At 42.1% G+C, this 19171-nt stretch overlaps 1 protein-coding gene across 12 annotated transcripts in view; it reads left to right on the top strand.

Moving 5' to 3' along the window:
- Positions 1 to 2883: 2883 nt before the first annotated feature.
- LOC122550236 (alpha-1,6-mannosylglycoprotein 6-beta-N-acetylglucosaminyltransferase A-like) overlaps positions 2884 to 19171 on the top strand; it is a 106306-nt gene continuing 90018 nt past the window's right edge. For 3 of the 12 annotated variants that reach the window (XM_087987062.1, XM_087987063.1, XM_087987052.1), the window contains exons 1-2: positions 2884 to 2920; positions 4797 to 4888. The gene's annotated coding sequence lies outside the window, so the exon portion shown is untranslated. Of the gene's footprint in view, positions 2950 to 2969; positions 2993 to 3479; positions 3502 to 4796; positions 4889 to 4930; positions 4955 to 6829; positions 6898 to 10412; positions 10494 to 19171 lie in introns of those variants that run through there. The other 9 variants (XM_087987057.1, XM_087987056.1, XM_087987053.1 and 6 more) reach the window with 9 other exon arrangements.

Below are 19171 nucleotides of genomic sequence, written 5' to 3'. Positions count from 1 at the left end.
TTACTATCCATATATTTAGTTGAGGCGTCAACGGAGCCCACATACTGAGTGGGCCCCCTGTTCTTTGGCAGGCAGACGTTACACGGTGGTCTTTCCCCACTGCGCCTTGGCGGCAGCTGCCCCAAGCTTCAGCGCGTCCCTCAACACATAGACCTGGACCTTTGGAATGTGCCAGTTCGCAACACTCAGTCGGGGTCAGCTCCTTTAGCTGGAAGATCAACAGGTTTTGGACAGACCAAAGAGTGTCTTTCACTGAGTTGATGATCCTCCAGGCACAACTGATGTTTGTCTCGGTGTGCATCCCAGGGAACAGACCGTAGAGCACGGAGTCCCGCGTCATGGTGCTGCTTGGGACAAACCTCGACAAACACCACCGCATTCCTCTCCAGACTTCCTTTGCGTGGGCACATTCCAGAAGGAGGTGTGTGACAGTCTCGTCCCCTCCACAACCGCTTCAAGGGCAGTGTGTGGTGCGGCAGAGAGTCCGGGCGTGCATAAAGGATCGCACAGGCAGAGCCCTCCTCACCACCAGCCAAGCCATGTCTTGGTGCTTGTTGGAAAGTTCCGGCGATGAAGCATTCTGCCAAATGACTTTGACAGTCTGCCCAGGGAATCGCTTGGATCCTGTCTCCTTTTCCCAAAGGGTCTCAAGGACACTATGTGCTGACCACTTCCTGATAGACTTGTGGCCAAAGGTGTTTTTCTTCATAAATTTCTCCATGAAGGACAGGTGATACGGAACGGCCCAACTACTTGGAGAGTTTAGATTAGATTAGATTACATTACAGTGTGGAAACAGGCCCTTCGGCCCAACAAGTCCACACCGACCCGCCGAAGCGAAACCCACCCATACCCCTACATTTACCCCTTCCCTAACACTACGGGCAATTTAGCATGGCCAATTCACCTGCCCCTGCACATCTTTGGACTGTGGGAGGAATCCGGAGCACCCGGAGGAAACCCACGCAGACACGGGGAGAACGCAGCAGCAAGGCCAGGCCCATCCTTCGCAACACCGGGGACAGGTAGAACCTCAGTATGTAGTGACACTTTGTGTTTGCGTACCTGGGGTCCATGCATAGCTTGATGCAGTCACACACAAAGATGGCCATCAGGGTGAGGGTGGCATTGGGTGTGTTGTCCAGAGCGTTGTACATCAAGTCCCTTCGGACCCTGGCCATCTTTGATCTCCATATAAAATGGAAGATGGCCCGGGTGACTGTGATGGCACGGGTGCTGGGAATAGGTCAGACCTGTGCCACATATAACAACACAGACGGTGCCTCACACCTGATGACCAGGTATTTACCCGTGATGGAGAGCGACTGTAGCTTCCATCTGCCCAGTTTCTGCCTCACTTTCTTGATACGCTCCCCCCAAGACTTGGCGCATGCCCCAGCCCCTCCGAATACCCAGCACCTTCAGGTGGTCAGTCCTGACGGTGAAGGGGATGGAGGATTGGACGGCCCAGTTCCCAAAGAGCATGGCCTCGCTCTTGCCTCGGTTGACCTTTGCTCCCGAGGCCCGTTCAAACTGGTCACATATGCACAAGAGTCTGTGCACGGACAGCGGATCCGAGCAGAAAACGGCGACATCATCCATGTACAGGGAGGCCTTAGCCTGCAGGTCCCTGCTGCCAGGAATAGTCACCCCTCTCAGGCTTGCATCCTTCCTGATGGACTCAGCAAATGGCTCTATGCAGCACACAAACAAGACAGGAGAGAGAGGGCAGCCCTGCCTGACTCCAGATCTGACTGGGAAGCTATCTGATTTCCACCCATTGATTGAGACTGCACTGACAATATTAGTGTAGAGCAGTCTGATCCAATTGCAGATTCCCTCCCCAAAGCCTATTTTGGAGAGAACATCTCTCATATACGTATGTGATATCCTGTCAAAGGCTTTCTCCTGGTCCAGGCTGATGAGGCAGGTGTCCAACCCCGTCCTGCACGTAGACAATCGTATCCCTGAGGGGTGCGAGACTCTCAGCAATCTTCCTGCCCGGAACAGCACAGGTTTGGTCAGGGTGGATCACCGATTCCAGAGCAGACCTGACCTGTTTGCTAATGACCTTTGCCAAGATTTTGTAATCCACATTTAATAGTGAAATTGGTCTCGAATTTCTGATTTCCTCCCTCTCTTCCTTCCGTTTGTAGATGAGGGTATGGTGTGCAAACACTCTCCCCAAAGGTTAGTGTTCTTTTTTATCAGTATAGAGATTTTTAGTGTTGGTTGGCAAGAATCAATGTTTAAAGATCCAAAATAAGGTCAGGGCAACTGACCAATCAGCAAATACTGGGTAGATCTCAGCCAGTGTATTGTGTACAGTTCTGGGTGCCATTAGCAATGATGTGAATCATTGGAGAGAGTTAATAAGAGATTTACAAAAACGATTCCAGGGATAAGAACGTTAGAAATTTGGACTGTTCTCCTTGGAGAGGAAAATCAAAAGTTGAATTGATATGTTTTCAAATCCTGAAAGGTCTGAATAGAGTAGATGGGGAGAAACAGTTCCCACTCCTAGAATGAGCGGGCATGTATTTAAAGCGGTTTGCAAATATAGCATAAGTGATGTGAGAAAAAGTTGTTTCAAATAAATGGTTTTGTATCAGGAATGCATTGCCTGCAAGTGTGATGGAGATAAAATAAGTTGATATATTCAAAACTTCATGAGCTTATTATCTAAACAGAAACAATGTAGAAAGTTATGGAGAATTGGCATGAGGCTAGTACTAATTCACAGTGTTGGTTGGAGAGCTGGTACCAACAAAAAGTGTCAATTTTCCCCTTGCTGTTCTGCGACAATTCACTTTCTGCAAGATCTTGCCACGCCCCAAGGTTTCAACTGTCAGATCGTACATGCGCAGTACGGGAGAACAGGGACTGCTGGGATGGATGATCGGAACTTGGAGGCAAGCGGGTGAGCATACTGGCACTGCGTCATAATGGGTAGGGGCTGTTGAACACTACCCTCCTCCAGTCCCGTGCTCGGGTCTGTAACCGACCGCGGGGTCTCTCGGCCCAAGCCCCCGCCCCGATTCCCGCCCGTCCGCAGGGTCTCCCGGCCTAAGCTCCCACCTTCCGCGGGGTCTCTCGGCCCAAGCACCCGTCCCGATCCCCGTCCGTCCGCGGGGTCTCCCGGCCCAAACTCCCACCCAACCGCAGAGTCTCCCGGCCCAAGCCCCCGCCCGTCCGCGGGGTCTCCCGGCCCAAACCCCCGCCCGTCCCTGACCAGTCGGGGGTGAGCGTGATAGTCGAGTCTCTGGCTGCCTGGATAAGAGGGCTCGGTCTCACAATGGCTCAAAAGCAGAAATGCACGAGGAGTTAGTGAGTTTACATGATTTTGGTAAAAACAGAGCATTCCGATCTCCGATTCCCCGCTATAACCTTTTTGTGAGAAACTGTCTTTAGTGCCTTGCCCGTCATTTTTGATCACTTCACGCCCATGTTTCCCCACTTGCAGCTACCTGCCACTCATTTACGATGGTAAAGTTGTCAAAGGTAGGTGGTGTGTCAGCCGCTCCTTTGACACATCATCTAGGTTCCATCTCCGACTCAAATTGGGGAAATGCTCAACTTCCAGCAGACACGGATCCTGCTGGAACGCCATTTTCGGCCTCCTGTCACTGACAACACCAAAAGGGCAGGAATTTGTAGTTGGAGGAGCGATAAAGATACCGACCATCTTTTTAAAAAGACGCACATTTAGGATTTTGTATGCGGAATATTTATAGAGTATCGTGGTACAGTGGAAAAATGTTTGCAAGTAATATAAGAACATACGAGTTCAGGGGAGGTGTAAGCCATTTGGCCCCTCTAGATTGTTCTTCTGTTAAACGAGATCATGGCTGATTTGATTGCAAACTCGACATTCCTGCCTGCTCCCTGTAACTTTTCAAACCTTAGCGTAGCAAGAATCTATCTCTGCCTTAAAAATATGCAAAAGCTGCTTCAGCTGCGTTTTGAAGCGAATGTCTCGCAGCCTGGAGATGGGTCGTTGAGCAATCTACATTATAGCAAGTAACTGAGAAAGCAGTTGGTAAAGTGGGGTGATGATGGCAGGAACGATTTTGTTGTTGACGTAGATCTTGGATCAGGTGACTGTAGATATAACTTATTCTCCTTTTTCTGAAGCAAGACTTTAGCTTTCAGCTTGACCTATTCCCTCATTTGCTTTCCTTGTAATGCAAGTAAAGGAAATACTTCAACTGGATACTGCAGTCTGAATGCATCTGGGGTAGACAAATATTGAAACAGAATTTTGGATTGGTGAGAATTAGTATTAGGCTTCTGAATCATTTTTCTTTTTGATTGTCTGTTTTAAAATGTGCTGTGCATAGGCAGAAAGTATTTCTCAATATCTGCATTTTACAACACCACACTGACACTGTTCTATAACCATTGCCTTAATCATGTGATTTGTATGGACTTGCAACTATCAGTTACAGGAAGTCTCTTATCATTTTACTGCATCACTCTCCACCACAGCTTTCTTTCTCCTTTTCAACTCCTTCACCTGAGAAAGTTCAGTTTCTGCTCTTTCAGAATCCAAGAATTTCTAGTTTTTGGCCCTCCGTTCTCCATAATATCTACCCTTCAGCAGTTCCTCCACCCTTGCCTCCAGCAATTTATGGGAAGTTTATGGAATTTTGTAATAAATAATGAGACCATCTGATTGGCTGCTCTCCCACTTCATTTCCACTAACTACCAGACTAAACTTCGAATCAGCTACACTTCCTTCCCACTTCCATTACCTCCATGTCCCAGCCTTAATAATTTTTTTATTTATTCACAGGATGGAGGCTTTGTTGGTTGGGCCAACACTTATTGCCATCCCCTAAGAAATTTGTGATGAACTGTCTTCTTGAACCATTGCAGCCCATTTGTGTAAGTACATACAGTGCTGCACAGAAAGGAGTTCTGTGGTTTTAACCCAGCAGCACTGAAGGAATGGTAATATATTTATTATATTTCCAAGTCAGATGATGAATCGTTTGGAGAAGAATTTACAGGTGCTGTTGTTCAACTGTATCTCCTACCCTTGTCCTTCTAGATGGTAATGTGTTGCACATTTAGAAGTTGCTGTTTAAGGAACCTTAGTGAATTTTGCAGTGCATTATGTAGGTGCTGCTTACTGTTGGTACCCAGTATCAGTGACAGATGTGTGTTGTGGATGTGGTGCCAACCAGCTTTGTCCTAGATGGTGTCATATGTTTAGTGGTGTTGGAGCTGCACTCATCCAGGCAAGTGGGGACTATTCCATCACACCCCTGACCTGTGCCTTGTAGACATTGTAAGGTTTTGGGGAGTCAGGAAGTGGGTTACTCATTGCAGGATTCCTGGATATCAACTTGCTCCTGTAGTCACTATTTATATGGCTTGTCCATTTTAAGATCTGGTGTATGGTAATGTTGAAGAATTTTAATAAATGGGGGATTCAATGATGATGATGACATTGAATGTCAAGCGATGGTGGTTAGATTCTCAGTTGTTAACAATGGTTATTGCCTGGTTCTATGTGGCATGAATGTTACTAGACATTTGTCAACTGAAGCCTAGATATTGTCCAGATTTTGTAGAAATTGAACATAGTCATGAGTCATGACCACAGACTCTTTGGTCCAACTAGCCCATGCTGACCATGTTTATAAACTAATCTAGTCCCTCGTGCCTGTGTTTGTCGCATACCCTCCAAGCCTTTCTTATTCGTGTACTTATCCCAAATGTTTTTAAACATTGTAACTATTTGTGCATCCTGCACTCCCTCTGACAGTTAATTCTGCATAAGATCGGCTGTGAAAAAATGTTGACCCTTATCCTTTTTAATCTATACGCTCTCTCCTTAAAGATATGCCCCCTAGTTTTGAATACTCCCACCTTTGGGAAAAGACCCTTGTCATTCACCTTACCTACACCCCTCATGATTTCATACACCCCTGTAAAGTTACCCCTCAAACTCCTAAGTTCCAGTGAGAAAAGGTCCCAGCCTATTTTTATAACTCAGACACTCCACTCCTGGCAACATTCTGGCAATCTTTCCTGAACCCTCTCCTGTTTAATATCCTTCCTGTAACAGGATGACCAGGACTGCAGTCCTCCAGAAGATGCCTCTTAAATATGTTGTACAACCTCAATGTGATGTCCCAACTCATATCTCAGAGGTCTGAGCAAGGAAAATAAGTGTGCGAAACACCTTCTTAACGACCCTATCTACCTGAGTCGCAAATTTCAATGAGTTATATAACTGAAATCCTAGGTGTTTCTATTCTACAACACTACCCAGGGCCCTACCATTAATTGTATAAGTTCTGCCCTTATTTGTTTTACCAGGATGCAATACTTTGCAGTTATCCAGACTTAACTCCATCTGCCACTCCTTACCCCAACGACCAAGATCTGTTTGTAATCTTAAGTAGCCTTCACTGTCCACTATGCCATCAGTTTTGGTGTCATCTGCAAACTAAGTAACCATGCCTCTTTAATTCTCATCCAAATAATTTTTATAAATGACAAACACTGTTCTGACCCATGTGGAACATCGCTGGTCACAGGCCTTCAGTCTGAAAAACAACTTCCACCATACCCTGTCTCCTAAAGTAAATCCAATTTTATGTCCAGTTGGCAAGCTCACCTTGAATCCCATGTGATGTAACTTTAATTAGTCTATCATGCAGGACCTTGTTAAAGGTTTGTCTAAAATCCAAGTTATAAAATGTCTACTGCTCTGCCCTCCATCCTTTTTCCTTAAACTCAATCAAATTTGTGACATGTGATTTCCCTTGCACAAAACCCATGCTGACTATCCCTAATCATTCCTTGTCTTTCCAGATGCATGTAAATCCTGTCTTTCAGAATCACCTCCAACAACCTATCCACCACTGATGTCAGACTCTCAGGTTTGTAGTTCCCTGGCTTCTCCTTACAGCCTTTCTTAAATAAAGGCGCAACATTAGCTATCCTGCAGCACCTCAACTGTGGTTGTAGTTAATACAAATGTTTCTGCTAGGGGCCCCACAGTTTTCTCCCTAACTCCCCACATTGTCCTGGGTTACACTTGATCAGGTCCTGTAGATTTATCCACCTTTGTTTTCTAAAACCTCCCAAACTTCCTCCTTCTACAATGTGAATTATTTTCAAACCATCAATATTTATTTCCCTGCATACTCTGGCATCCATTTCTTCTTCCACAGTAAAAGCCAATATGAAATATTCATTGAATATCTTTTCCAACTCCTGAGGTTTAATATAAAGATACCTAATGGACAGCTTCAGAATCTGTGAAGTTGCAAATGGGGCTGAACCCTGTATATACATCAGCAAACGTGCTTGTTCCTGACCTGATTGTAAAATTAGGTCATTAAATGACATAGCTGAAGAAGGTTATGCCGCAAATGCTAGCATGTGGAACCCTTGGGTCTCTTATGGTGGTGTCCCTATTCTGAGTCCTCCCTCATTCTTGATGAAGAGTTTATGCCCAGAACATCAATTTTCTTGCTCCTTGGATGCTGCCTGACCTGCTGTGCTTTTCCAGCACCGCACTCTCAACTCTGAGCCAGGAGGTCCAGGTTGGATTCCTACCTGTTTGAGGTGTGTCTTAGCATGCCTGAATAGATTGATTAAAAATATTTATCCCAAGGAACTTCAGAGACAGGTGTCCTCACATTCAACAAATGCAGCCATCTTACTTGGTGCCAGATATGACTCCAATCAGTAGAGAGGTTCTCCCCCAATTCCCATTGGCTGCATCTTTGCAAGGACTCATTGATGCCACACTTGGTTGAATGTGTCTTTCATGTCCAAATCAGTCACTCCTCCCTCTTGTGTCTGTAATTCATCTCTTTTGTCCATCTTTGAACTAAGGCAGTAATGTGATCAGGAGCTGGGTGGCTCTGACAGAATCTGAACTGAGCATCAGTGAGCAAGCTAAGTGAGTGCGGCTTCATTTAACTGTTAGTGATGCCTTCCATCACTTTACTGATTATCAAAATCAGATGATGGGGCAGTAATTGATTGACTTAGATTTATCCTGCTTTTTGTGTACTCGACATATGCTGGCAATTTTGCACATTTACGCAGCTGCCATTATAGTAGCAGTAGTGGAACGCTTGGCTAGGGGCATGATAATTTTGGAGCATGTCTTGAATGCTATTGCTGTACTGATATCAAAGCCAATACCTTAGCAGTATCTACCCATTTCTTGATATCACATGGAGTGAATCGAGTTGGCTGAGTACTACCGTCTGTGGTTCTGGGGATTTCTGAAGAAGGCTAAGTTAGATCATCCATTCGGCACTTGTGGCTGAAGATTGGTGCAAATGCTTTTGTCTTATCATTTGCCCTGATTTGCTGGGCTTCCCTGTTATTGAGAATACGGATGCTGTGAACCCTTCTAGTGATTTGTTGAATTGTCAATCACAATTCCTAAATACATGGCCAGGAGCGCAGAGTTTAAATCTGATCTACTTAGCTCTATAGATAGATTGGAGAAGTTGGGACTGTTCCCCGTAGAGAAAAGAAGCTTGAGAGAAGATCTAATAGAGGTTTGGAGTGGGTGGGGAGAAGCTGTTCCTCCTTGTAAAAAGAACAAAAATGAGGGGGCATAGATTTAAACTAATGTGCAAGAAAAATCAGTGTAATACTAGAGAGAGCATTTTAACACAGCCAGCAGTTAAAGTATGGAACATAGTCACTGGAATTATGGTGAGGCAGGTTCATTTGCAGTATTTAAGGCATTAGGTGACTATTTAGATAGAATTAATGTGCAAAGGTGTGGGGAAAAAGCAGGAGATTGGCACACTGTAATGTTAGTTTGAAGTACTAGTGCAGGCATAATGGGCCAAATGGCTGCCTTGACTATATTATTTGCTGCTGAATCTTTTTAGAATGCAAGTGGCCTGGTTCTGTATCTTCACCAGGTTGTTAGAATGGGGTAATGTGCCAGGCCATGATGTTTCGTGTTAAATCAGAGTATATTTTGACTGTTGATAATTGCCTACAGTGCTTCATGGGTGCCCAGTCTTGAATAGATTTTACAACTCAATGTCTATCCCAATTTGCACGGTGATGGTATCATGCAGTTCAATGGATTGATGTTTGGCGTTAAGACAGGACTTAAACAAGGACTGTGCAATGACCATTCTTACTGATACTGTCATACATGTGCATCTACAGCAGGCAGATTGATGGAAATGAAGTTAAATATGTTTTTTCCTCTTGGATCTCTCCCCATTTACAGCAGTCCAGGCATTGTAGCTGTGTTGTTTAGGACTCTACCAGCTTGTTTAGTATTCATGCTACAAGCCACAGTTGCTGATAGACAATGAAGTCCTCCACTCAGAATACATTCTGCATCTTTGTAACTCTGTTTCCTTAAAGTGCTGTTCAACATGGAGGAGTACTGGTTCACCAGGCAAGGCGAATCAGCAGCAGGTCTCCTTGTCCATATTTTAGCTGATGCTATGAGTCACCAATCAATATTGAGGTCTCTGAGAGAAACTCCTTCCTGTTGGTGTACCATTCCTGTCACCACCTCTGCTGGATCTATCCTGCTGGTGGGCCAAAACATTCCCAGGGATGGAGTTGTTTTCTGGGAGACTTTATGTAAGATTTGGTGGTGTGTGAGATTATGTCAAGCTTTATATAAGCCAGACCAGGTAAGAGTGGCAGTTTTCTTGCCTAAAGGGGCATTCATGGACCAGGTGGGTTGTTATGACAATTGACCATGGTTCAATGGTCGTCATTTTAATTCCTGATTTTTATTTAATTCGGATTCTACCTGCTTACAAGCTCAGGATCCCAAACATTATCTCAAGTTTCTGGTACCCAGAAAGTTATCTGGGTTTCTGGTCTGGAGTGGCAATACCACGAGGCTATGATGTCCCTGTATTGCATCTTACTCTAGTTTCTCTCATTTTTGCCTTTGTGCTTTCCAAAATCATCATGTTTTTTAAGGCCCACCTCCTGCTCCCAGATTGCTGTTTCCACCGAAATGCTCCTTATTCAATTTGCCTGCTGGACTCCTTATTTGAAATAAAAGTAGTTATTTCTCATCAGGTAGTATTCCCCTTTTAAATTTCCTATCATTACTCTTCAACCCCACCCTTAGCAAGCTATCACTATTTCCAACCTCTTTTTGTTTCCAAGTTAGTTGAATGTGCAGTTGCCTGACAAATCTACACCTATTGCTCCTGCAACCCAGTGTTTCAATCCTTCCAGTCAGAAATTGCTTCAGCACACTGTGAAATAGTCCTTATCAAATCATGAATGATGTCTGTGTTTGTGACCGTGATAAACGAATCTCATCCTTTTCTACCTGTTTAAACTTTTAATGGTTTTATGATGGTGTCATTCTCTAGTACCTTTCCTCCATTGTCGAGCTGTGTGGACTGAATTTGCTTGGCTTCATTCTTAGGTGTGTAATCATAACTAGAGGATCATTTGTAATGGGTTCCCTTTCCACTTCTGGATCATAAATTATTGTGGGACACCAGAGGTAATCTTTTTTCTATTTCTCATCTGCATGCTGAACCTCACTAATATTTATCTGAAAAAGCAACAGGACGCTGCTGTTACCCAACCTTACCCTACCACCTTTTTTGATACTTCCCACCTATCTATATTATTACACCGCTTAAACTAAATATTAAGACTGAAACAGTTGTCTTCTGTTTTTGCCTGGAGCTCTGTATCCATGTCACCAATTCTATTCTACCTCTTGACAATAGAATGAGGTTAAGTCAGATTGTTAATAACTTTAATATTCTGCTTCACCCTGAGTTGAATTCACACCCATTAATCTGTCATTATTAAGGCTACCCAGTTTCACAAATGGAACAAATTGCCCAAATGCACCCCGGTCTCAGCCTATCTGCTTCACATCTTCATCCTTGCTTTTATTACCTTTTAGACTGATTATTCCAAAGTATTCCTTGCCAGCCATAGTCATTCTACCCTCTGTAAAGTTGAGGTAATCAAAAACTTCTAAAAGGTCTCATAATCCAATGCTATAGAATCTGCATGAGCTCCAGGTTGCAAAATCTTGATTTGTTATCCTTTCATTAGCTTGCTACTCCCAACTTCTTATTCCCTACAGCCTTGAAACCTTCACAATAGCTGATTCATACTGTGATTTGTGCATGATTGTAATTGTTTCACATTTGGCTTTGTTTTCAGATCACAAATCTCTACAATCTGGAATTCTCACCATCAGCCTGTGACAGCTTTGATTTTTTTCTGTTTTAAGATCCTTAAAATCTGCATAAAGAATTAAATTTTTGGTCATCCATGGATCTATTGTGCTAAAGGCTAAAGCTATTATATAAATGGATGGCACTTAATACTGTGGGCGGCATGATGTCTCAGTGGTTAGCATTGCTGCTATACAGTGCCAGGTGCCTGGGTTTGATTCCATCCTCGGGCAACTGTGTGAAGTTTACATATTCTCAATATATCTGCATTATTTTCCTCTGGATGTTCTGGTTTCCTCCCCCATTATATGCAGGTTAAGTGAATTACCCATCCTAAATTCCCCATAGTGTCCAGGGATGAGAGAGCTGGGTCAGTTAGCCATGGGGAATGCAGGGTTGCAGGAATAAGGTGGCGGGGGTGGTGGTGGTGAGTTTGGGTAGGATGGTCTGCGGAGGGGTTGGTGTAGACTTGATGGTTGTTGAAACTTTACTGCTGGAACAGCACAGCAGGTCAGGCAGCATCCAGGGAACAGGAGATTCGACGTTTCGGGCACAGGCCCTTCTTCAGGAAAGGGCCTGTGCCCGAAATGTCGAATCTCCTGTTCCCTGGATGCTGCCTGACCTGCTGTGCTGTTCCAGCAATAAAGTTTCAACTTTGATCTCCAGCATCTGCAGACCTCACTTTCTCCTAGTAGACTTGATGGGCCAAATGGCCTGCTTCCACAGTCTTATGCTTATATTAAATACAAATAGTCGGTTATGCATTGACTACACTCGCCTTTCAAAGGGCTGAATCTAGACCATTGCTTCAAAATATAATTTGCTATACTTGGACAACAAACAGCATTACCAGTTACTCTTAATGATATTATGCATTGTGTTACGATCAGTTACAACTGGAGCGGTTAACATTTTTTTAAAAATCTAAAAACCTTTATACAGCTAATAGAACTATGCCACAAGATTTCACTTTAAATAAAAGTGAAAATGATTATGAAACTGCCAGCATTCATTGCCATTACACTAGTGAAACTACATGTTGAAGTCCCAGTGTATAAATGCAAATATTGTATGTAACTCTGTTTATCCAGTGACTGAAGTGTTAACACTAGAAATAGGAGCTGGTGTGAGCCATTTGGCATTTCAAATCTTCTGAGCCATTCAATTAGATCATAGCTGATTTCTATCTCAGTGCCATTTTCTTACATTATCCCCGTGTCCCTATGTGTATTTAGTATTTAGAAATGTATCCGTTTCTGGATTGAATTTCCTTAATGATTGACCCACCACAGACTTTGAGGGTAGAGAATTCCAAATTTCATGCATTGCCAGCTGAGGTGGTGGAAGCGAAGTCATTGGGGGCATTTAAGCGACTGCTGGACATGCACATGGATAGCAGTGAGTTGAGGGGTGCGTAGGTTAACTTACTATATTTTACATTAGGATTAAGTCTCGGCACAACTTCGTGGGCCTAAGGACCTGTTCTGTGCTGTACTTTTCTATGTTCTAAATATTGTCCAATGGCAGAATCACATCTATTATTGGACCATCTTGGACCACATGGATGTTGGGTATGGTTGGGACCATGACTGTTGTGAACGGTCAAAGGTATGTGCTCTGCTTGATGTAATCTGCCAGTCTTTGGGACATGCATCCTACATACTGTTATGACACGGGGTAAACCCTACTGCTAATGAAACCAAACGCACAGAAAAGCTCACCTTGCCTCATAATCTGTTAAAATATGAGTGATGGAGAACCACCCAAATTCCATTATTTAAAGAAAAAATAACAATTTTATTCTTTAACTCCAAAATTCATGCAGCCTTCACCATTCAATTAGATCATTTAATACCTTTTGATTAGTAAAAATCCATTGATCTCAGTTTTAAAACTAATGATTGCTTGACCACTTTTGCCATCTTTTTTGCATATTGAAGTGTTTATTTCACTCCAGAAATTCTTGACTATGCCCCTTGATTCAATAATGCACCCCTAAGCAACAGAAATAATGTAAATTGGAAGAAACTATTTGTTTGTCTTTATATCATGAGATTTTCATTTGACTCCTCATAGCCTTCAGTTCCTCGAGAATAGAACCCTCGTTTATTTAATCCCACTTCATAGCTGCATGTCCAATTATCTTCCCTGTGTACCTGTGCTGCACTTTTCCAGGGCAAATAACTGTCCTAAAATGTGTTAACATGAAGTTCCTAATTTAACCAGGAATTCATAAAGCTGAAGCATGAGGTTTAGCTCCTTGGATTCTATTCCTTTAGCTATAAAGGCCAGCACTCTATTACTCTATTATTTTCTGTACTGATTATTGACATTTTAATGTTCTATGTGCATGGATCCCTATGTTATTTTGGCCCTCCACGAGCCTGTTTGGAGTTACTATCATGTACCTCTGAAGCAGGTGGGACTTGAACCTGGGCCTCCCAGTCCAGGGATTGGGATAGTACCACTATCCCACAAAAGGGCCCTTATCGTGTCTAATTTTTTTTGAAGAAATTTATACTTCTACCTATGTCGCTGACGTAATGTATCTTTGTATCATCAACAAATTAGGAGATGTGGTATTCCATTGCACCTTCTGAATTAATGATGGTGGTGACTAATTGAAGACCAAACAACGATCCTCCTGGACAGCACTAATCAAAGAAGAATTGCAACACAAAGCAACCATTCAGCCCCTGTTTCCGAGCCCAATAGATAAACTACCCATCCATTCTAATTCCACGTTTTAGCACATTGTCTAAAATGTGCGAGTTGGTTACAACTCTTGGTGTGCACATCCAGGTTCCATTCAAATGAGTTGAGTATGTCTGGCTTGGTCGCCAAATTGAGCAATGAATTCCAGATAACCACCACCTTCTAGGTGAAAAGAGTTTTCCTCCTATCCCCTCAAATCCGTGTGTGAATCAACTTAATTCTGTGCTTCCTAGTAACTGGCCCCACCGATCAGAGAAACAGGTCTTTCTTGTCTCATTATTATATACACCGCAATTAGGTCACTCCTCAGCTTCCTCAGTTGTAAGGAAAATAATCCTAACCTATCCAATCTTTCTTCATAACTGCAATTTTCAAGTCCTGGCAGTATCCTTATAAATCCTCTCTGTAGTCTCTTTCAAGCACTTACATCTTTCATATGATGACCAGAACTGTACACAAATCTCCTGCTGTTGCTTAAACAGTATTATAAGGTTGCAGCATTACATCCCTACTTTTGTGTTCAATACCTTGCCAAATGAAGGAAAGCATCCTACATGCCTTGTTTATCAATTTATCTGACTGTCCTGCCACCTTCAGGAACTTTGGGGCATGCGCTCCCAAGGTTTCTCACCCCCTCTACCCCTTTAAATATCCTCCCTTTTTTTGTGTATTCCCCTGCCCTCCTTTCTTCTTTTCTGGATTGAATTCCATTTGCCATTTTTCTGTCCAATTCTATATGCTAATTTTTCCAACCAAGCCATTGATATCATCTGGCAGTCGATTGCCATTCACTCTTCGGTCAACTGCACAGTCACGTTTTGTGTCACCTGCAAATTTTCCCAAACAGTCCTCCCACATTTTAATTCTGAGTTATTCATATATTATAAACAACAAAGAGCATTGTGGAACACTACAGGAAAATGTTTTCCATTCGCAACAACAATAGTCAACCTTGACCCTTCCGTTTCTTGTCACAAAGCCAATTTTGGATCTAACTTGCCACATTTCCCTATACCCCAAGCATTTTAATTTTTCTGACCAGTCTCTCGTGTCTTACTAAAATTCATGTGGACAATCCATTGTACTACTTTCTTCAACCTTCTTTGTTACTTTGAAGAAGTAATTTCACATCAGTTGTTAGTGAGACACAACCGTTGTATTACAAAACCATGCTGACATTCACTGATCAATTTGTGCCTTCTAACAGTTCATTTTATATCTCAACAATGATTCTAGTAGCATGCACACCACAGAGATCAGACTAACTGACCTGTCATTATTTGGCCCATTCCTCTCACCCTCTTTAAACAATGGTACAACATTTGCAAGCCTCCAGTTATTTGATACTCCACCTGTATCAAATGACGAGTGGAAAATAATGTTCAGTGTATCCACTATTTTCTCTTTGCTTTCCCTTAAATCCAACCCTTGTAATTTATCCATTATACCCAAAGGTTACTCTTTGCTTCTCATTATGTTTATCTGAGATTTCACATACCAGCTGTTGAAGTAGAATATCTGCATTATTTCTATGTGAAGACAGACTTATTAAGAAGCGCGTACGCACACAAGTCAGTGTACATCTCTGAAGAGCCCTACCCATAGTCATCATCTTGCTCTTAATGTACTGCTAAGATATTTTTAAATTTTCCTTGATTTTAGTCACAAATATTTTCTTGTATCCTGTTTTGCATTTTCTAAATTACTTTCTCATTTCTATACTTCCTATACTCAACTTGCTACGATATTAGTTTCTTTTTGTTTTAAGATTGTCATAAACTGTGTTTTTCTACTTTATCTTACCTTGTATTCTTCAGGACAACAGGAATGGGGTCTCTCGATTAGCAGCAACATGCTTTGACTTTGTGGGATAATTTCCTGGATTTTATACTTCATTATGTGAGTGACCCCATAAGCAGCAAAAGTTCATGATAATGGAAGTTTGGACATCCACATGAAATGCAGGAGTATTCAGTGTGTGTGCCACATGCAGAGACCACTGAGTGTTCAACAACCTTGATGGAGTGCTGCCTGGACCATGGCAACTATAGACAAGGAATTTTTAAAAGTAGAAACAACAAAGGAGAGTGGGCAGGGATTATAAATCCTGCATGGTGTGTTCCCTCGGTGTAATGGTAAAAGATATCAAGGAGCAGATGAGTAACACTTTGCAGAGGGAAGGGACTGAGCCAGAACTTGTATGATTGTACCAATGACACTGCAAGGCAGCTGTTGATATGGATCTGCTCTTCAGGGGCTGGGAGGGAAGTTAAAAGGTACAAGACCAAACGTAGTTCTCCTTGGATTACTCAGAATGCTGCACCCTGAGAATGTTAATAGATAGGAAGCATCAAGGCATCACTTGAAGCATTATGCATGAGAAGAGAATTTGCCGAGGTAAAATGGATCCAAATATCTGACAGAAAAAAGCTGTTAAGAAACAATAAATAATCTCTGGGGTGATGATTCACGTAAAGGCTAGGAACATTCAAACGATAGGGAATGATGGATCACAAGCCAGGGCTCTTGAATGATAGTGTTTTGCAAAAAAATTAAACAAGAAGAAAACATTCATGTGATTGAGAGAAAATGAGGACTGCAGATGGTGGATATCAGAATCGAAAAGTGTGGTGCTGGAAGAGCACAGCAGTCGGGCAGCATCCAAGGAGCGGGAGAATCAACATTGTTAGGCCAGTATTTCAAGTGAGAATCTGGACAAATAAAAATGAAGATGAGAATGGAATGGAACTTAATATAAAAGATCATCCAAGGTATAATTTTGTGCATATAAGTAGCAGGTAATAGGGGTTTGTGCGTATAAGGGACAAAGCTGATGATATATGCCAAGAGCTGCAAGGTAAGGTAGGTGAGAATACTTGAGAATGTTGCATCACTCACTGACAAAGAGGAAAATGATAAAATATGGGTATGACAGACAAGTGGGTATAGATAATGAATGGGTGAAAATTGACAAGCCGGATGTATTGGAAAGGCTGACTGTGCTGAGGATGAATGAGTCACTTGGTCCAAATGATTTGGACAGTGCAGCAATAGCAGAATAGCCTGCCATTATTTCCCCAAAAACTCTGGAGGTGTCTGATGATAGGAGAGTGGCTCATGTGACTTATTAAAAAGAAACTGCAAAGCCATTCCTGATCACTACAGGCTTGTGACTAACACCGGTAGTGAAAAAGATGTAAGAAATAAACGGGGATGGGGAGAGAGAAAAATAATGGGCATGTGAAGAATTTTGAATGAATTATGAGAGCCAGCAAAAGTTTGTCATAGTCACATTGTGCTTGGTTAATCTAAATGTTTTTTTTGATGAAGTAGTGTAGGTGATTCATAAAAGGCATACAATGGATATTGCTTACATGGCTTTTCAGAGTATATTTGACAAAATGCTACATAGAAGGTTGGTCAGCAAAATTGAAGGTCATGGAAAGAGATGGTGACTGTCTTCTCTGATATAAAATTGAGTTCAGGACAGAAAACCATGAGCATGAAGAATGATAGATAGTGATGTTCCCCTAAGAGCAATGCTAGATCCATTGCTTTTTTGATAGATAAATCACTTGAATTTAAGTTCAAAATAAAATCTCAAAGCTTGCTGATTATATCATACTTGGATGTGGGGCATACTTCTTGTGATTGCAATTGCTTTTTCTTCTAAATAAAATATTTTTCATGCTCCTGTATTTCCTTTAATAGTAATATTATCAGTAAATCTCTTATCCAACACTTCTCAACGCAACTAGAATCTATATTTTCAACAGTGATTTTTTTTTGTATATTCAGTTATTTCTTCCAAGAATAATATTAGATTTAACACAAACTCCTTTTAAATCTATGCTATAATTCAAGTCTTCCTATTGAGAAATTTTGTACAGGTGTTACTCTGACAGTCCTCTGACACAAAATTTATATTCAAGGATCTCTGAAAGATGGTAGTTGCACGGTTATGTATGTCTTTTTCTCCCTGATATATTGCAATTTGTGTATTTAGAAAATTTCATACCAAATTCTCCTTGAGTACATTCCTCATATGTTAAAAAAGACAAAAATGTAAAAGGTTAGAGTTAAAAATGTTCACTAACACAGAAATCTAACTTTAAATAACATAAGTATGAAAACTGTTCTAGTGTATTTAGAATTTAGATATTCCCGTCCATGCATCAGCTCCTGCTAAAGGTTCTTGTGGGGAAGAGTGCAAATGAGCCTTTTTCCTGAATGTGTACAATGGTATTACTGACACCAAGGGTTATAGACATTTTTCATGCCATTCTTATATCTTTGCAAAGATTTATCAAGGGAGATTAGTTTATAAAATCCCCTTCTTGCCGCGTATCGTAACTTTTGTACCCTTTTAAAAGTGTACTTTTCCAGAATATCTGTACCGAACGATGCTTTCAAATGGGGTAGGACTTTCAACTAGAGCTGTGTAAAGCAGCATTCCTGAAGAAGGGCTCATGCCCGAAACGTCGATTCTCCTGCTCCTTGGATGCTGTCTGACCTGCTACGCTTTTCCAGCAACACATTTTCGGCTCTGTGTAAAGCAGTGTCATGAATGAGACTCAATTTGAAATATTTTAATTTTGTGATATTATAGCCAAGTGTATTCCTAAATCACCACATCTGCGCATTGTTGTTTCCAGTTCAACTTATTAAGTACTGTGACCCTTTTTAAAATCAATTCACAGGATGTGGGCATCACTGGCTATTGCATGTACCTAATTGCCCAGGGGATTGTTAAGAGCCAACCAGACTGTGGGTCTGGAGTTAGATGTGGGCCAGACTGGGTAAGGACAGCAGTTTCCTCCCCTAAAGGGCATTAGTAAATCAGATAGGTTTATACAACAACCGATTGTTAAATGGTCATCATTTAACTTTCCAGATTTTTATTAAATTCCAATTCCACCATTTGCCATAGCAAGATTTGAACCCAGAACATTACCTGGGTCTCCAGATTAATAGTTGAAAAATGTGGTGCTGGAAAAACACAGCAGGCTAGGCAGCATCCGAGGAGCAGGAGAATCGACGTTTCGGGGATAAGCCCTTCTTCAGGAATGGCTTATGCCCGAAACATCGATTCTCCTGCTCTTTGGATGCTGCTTGGCCTGCTGTGTTTTTCCAGGACCACATTTTTCAACTCTGGTCTCCAGCATTTGCAGTCCTCACTTTCTCCAGATTAATAGTCTAGTAATAATAATACTAGGCCATCTCGACACCTGATGTACTTATTCCCCATTTCAGATATCCACATCATAAA

Source organism: Chiloscyllium plagiosum, unplaced genomic scaffold (assembly GCF_037043375.1).
Source record: "Chiloscyllium plagiosum isolate Xiang-an unplaced genomic scaffold, Cpla_swu_hap1 HiC_scaffold_5, whole genome shotgun sequence".
Lineage (NCBI taxonomy): Eukaryota > Metazoa > Chordata > Chondrichthyes > Orectolobiformes > Hemiscylliidae > Chiloscyllium > Chiloscyllium plagiosum.
The sequence above is the reverse complement of the archived record's forward strand: the minus strand, read 5'-3'. Positions and strand labels throughout refer to the sequence as shown.